Source organism: Nelumbo nucifera, chromosome 8, assembly GCF_055504915.1.
Source record: "Nelumbo nucifera cultivar China Antique chromosome 8, China Antique-T2T, whole genome shotgun sequence".
In the NCBI taxonomy this organism is placed as follows: domain Eukaryota; kingdom Viridiplantae; phylum Streptophyta; class Magnoliopsida; order Proteales; family Nelumbonaceae; genus Nelumbo; species Nelumbo nucifera.
The window spans coordinates 31,401,131-31,404,981 of NC_142656.1; the positions used below are offsets into that span (position 1 = coordinate 31,401,131).

Here is a 3,851-nt window from a genome sequence, read left to right on the forward strand (position 1 = left end):
TTTTGGGCTGGACGGGGTCCAATCCAAAACCGGTCCATTGACACCCTTTCCACCCCAAAATACGCTTTTCAAGCAAAACAAGTCCTCCCTTTGGCAAATAGGGCAATACCCACCCGGTAGGCTAGAAATTACCACCCGTAATTAAGGTTGGGGACTTAACAAATCGGGTTGGGTTGACGTCAACCCGACCTAACCCGGTTCGACTTGCACCCCGGTTTGAATATTCCGGTCCCAAATGGTTAGGGTTTTTGCTTGCGAATCCCGATATTTTATCCTTCCTCCAACGATAAATTGTTACTTCACCCTGACTTGTTATTCCAGCGTCTTTAAAGTCTTAACCATCGACTTCGAAATCGTTTCATCTAGGGTTCCATGCCGTCCCCCAACACCCTCAGACGGAGACAACTAATTGGCCCAAACTACCATGGCCGACGAAGATTGCCAATTCGGTGAACGTGATTGTTTCCGTCGCAATGCCGGTTCAGGTGTCTCCCGATAGAAAAAACTGCGCTGCTACTGTAACCATACCGGAGAAAGCGTTGGATCTTCCTTTTTCTCTGGTCTTCTTTTTCCTGGCCTTTTTTTGTGTAGCTTCCTCGGATAATCTTTTGTAGAAGTGGCTTTCTAAGAAATTTGTTTGTCCATTTTGTTTTGTAGGTAGAGTCATGGCTCTATCTCTGAGTCAACAGCAGGTACCCTTCAATGGTGTCTTGTCTGCCGCTTGGATCCAAGATAACTTCCAATTGAAGATTGCTTGAAATTTATCGTTGTTTCCTGCCACAATAATTGGCTGCATATATGAATATTTTTCTCTTTCTTCATCTTTCTTATTGTTCTAATATTCAGGTTTTTTGTTTGATTTTATTTTTTTTTAAAGATCAAAGATTTTCCACCCCATTATGCTAGTATTGTTCTATGATTCAAGACTAGGGTTATACGCTGTTTGTTATGCTTAACGATTTAGCAGCGAATTTCCTTTATTTCCCCCTTTTGGCCATTCGATGTAATTTCATGATTTTTTTATGCTTTCTAAATCCATATTATATTATGGTCCAATTTCTCTCAACCTGAACTGCAGAGATTTGCTTCTGCCTTTATCAGTGGGATCTAGCACAAGCCTTAAGATATCCATCTGATATGAAAAATCCACCCATTTGCAATGTTGAGGATGTGTGGTTATGATAGTCTACCATAAAACGTGTAGTTACAAAGAGTTATTTGGGACCAAAGCACAGCATTAGTGGGTTAGTTGGTTGGCTCTAGTTCAGACACAGGTGCTTTGTTGATCAATAACAAGCCACCTTTTGCATAGTGCCTAGACAGAAGCCTGCTTATCACGATTGAAGTTATTCTTGCCCGATGGTTTCCTTCAAATTTAAAGCAGCAACATTTCTTATTATCTTTCTTATGGCCTATTTTTTGGCTATTGCCTGTCTTCCTTTGTTTCCTGATACAATGTATGCCTGAAGCTAGTGTTTTGGAACGTTACATGTTGATGGGAATGGATCCACCTTTTTAGTATGCTCGATGTTCTAGCTGGTATCCATCTAATGCATGTTATTAGAAGTAGTACTCAATCTGTTAGATGGGTCTGCCCCCTAAGATTTGTAAAATTTCTCTGATCTAAAAATTGTGCTCTCTCTGGTTGGGTTAAACTTGCCAGAAGTATCTCTTTAGAAATTAGTCGCTATTTTATTTTGTAGATAAATGAGTTTCTTTTTGCAATTGTTTCTGGACTTTGAGAAGATCTTAATGAGTCTTGTAACGTGATGGCTCTATCTCTGAGCCAACAGCAGATTTTCCTCTTTCTTCCTCTTTCTTATTTTTCTAAACCTCAGATTGTTTTGTTTGATTTTGTTTCTTTAAAGATTAAAGATTTCCACCCCACTATGCTAATATTGTTTTATGATTTGAGACTAGGGTTATAGGTTGTTTGGTATGCTTAATCATTTAGCAGCACTTCCCTTCATTTCCCTTTTATGGCCATCCTATGTAATTTCATGATTTTTCTACACTTTCTTAATCTATATTATGGTCACATTTCTCTCGACCTGAACTGAAGTTTTGCTTCTGCTATTAACAGTGGGATCTAGCCCAAACCTTGAGAGTATCCATCTGATGATGATTCCACCCATTTGCAATGTTGTGGATGTGTGGTTATTTATGATGGTATACTATAAAACGTGTAGTTGCAAAGAGTTATTTGGGACCAAACCACAGCATTAGTTGGTTGTTTGGTTGGCTCTAGTTCAGACACGGGTGCTTTGTTGATTAATAACAAGCCACCTTTTGCATAGTGCCTAGACAGAAGCCTGCTTTACATATTGGGGGTTATTCCTGCTTGGTGACTTCCTTCAAATTTTAAAGCAGCAAAATTTATAGTTATCTTTGTATGGGCTTTTAGCTTATTGCTTGTCATCTTTTATTTCGTGATACAATATGTTGCTGAAGCTAGTGTTTGGTGACACTACTTTGATGGTTATGGATTCACCATTTTAGTGTGGCCGATGTTCTGGATGGGACCCATCTAATGCATGTTCTTAGAAGTAGAATCTCTTAGTTCGATCTGGGCCCCCATGGGTTAAACTAGCTAAATCCAATCCCTGTAGAAAAGGCAACCAAAAAATTGGAAATTTTATAGTTCCTCCTCCAAAAGCATGAAGTATATCCCAGGAAAGTGGTTTGCGCATTTTATTTTGTAGATAAATAAATTTCTTTGGTGCAATTGATTTTGAATTTTGAGAACTTACTGGGTCTTGTGATTGAGGAGGCATGGCTCTATTTCTGAGTCAACAGCAGGTGCCATTTTGATGGTATCCCGTCTGCCGCTTGGAGCCGAGATTGACATGCCAGTGGAAGATTGCTTGAAACTCATAGTTGTTTCCTGCCACAATAACTGGCTATATATGTAGACAAATAAATTTCTTTTGTGCAATTGATTTTGGATTTTGAGAACTCACTGAGTCTTGTGAGTCATGTCATGGCTCTATTTCTGAGTCAACAGCAGGTGCCATTTGATAGTTATATCCTGTCTGCCGCTTGGAACCGAGATTGACATGCCTGTGGAAGATTGCTTGAAACTCATAGTTGTTTCCTGCCACAGTAACTGGCTATATATGTAGATAAATAAATTTCTTTTGTGCAATTGATTTTGGATTTTGAGAACTTTACTGGGGTCTTGAGATGAGTCAATGTCATGGCTCTCTATTTCTGAGTCAACAGCAGGTGTCATTTGATGGTTATCCTGTCTGCCGCTTGGAGCCGAGAGTGACTTGCCAGTGGAAGATTGCTTGAAACTCATAGTTGTTTCCTGCCACAATAATTGGCTATATATGTATATTTTCTTCTTTCTTTCTTTTTGATTTTCTAACTCGGGCAGATCTTTTTGTTTGTCTTAATTTTTTTGAAACATCAAAGCTTTTGCACTCCATTACGCTAATATTGATCTATGATTTGTGACTGCGTTCCCTTCATTTCCCGCTTTTAGCCGTCTGGTTATCTGTTGATCTAAACTGCACTTTTGTATCTGCATTTATCAATATGATCCATCACAAACCTTAAGAAAATCCATCCGATTTGAAAATTTGGCTCACTTTAGTGGTTGTGATTGTCTACTAAAACATGTAGTTACAATGAGTTTTGAGACTGACCCAGTGGATCAGTGGGTGGGTTGGTTGGTTGGCTCTAGTTCAGACACGGGTGCTTTGTTGATCAATAACAAGCCACCTTTTGCATAGTGCCTAGATAGAGGCCTGCTTTACATGATTTGGGGTTAGTCCTGTCCTATGGCTTCCTTAAAATTTAAAGCAGCAACATTTCTTGTTTTCTTGTTTCTGGGTTTTTAGCCTATT

General features: G+C 39.1%; 1 long non-coding RNA gene across 1 annotated transcript; it reads left to right on the forward strand.

Annotated features, from left to right (window-relative positions):
• Positions 1-296: 296 nt before the first annotated feature.
• Positions 297-3,473, forward strand: LOC104603140 (uncharacterized). Its single transcript, XR_736157.3, has 2 exons — positions 297-560; positions 658-3,473. It is a non-coding gene; the product is annotated as an uncharacterized LOC104603140 (long non-coding RNA).
• The last annotated feature ends 378 nt before the right edge of the window (positions 3,474-3,851 follow it).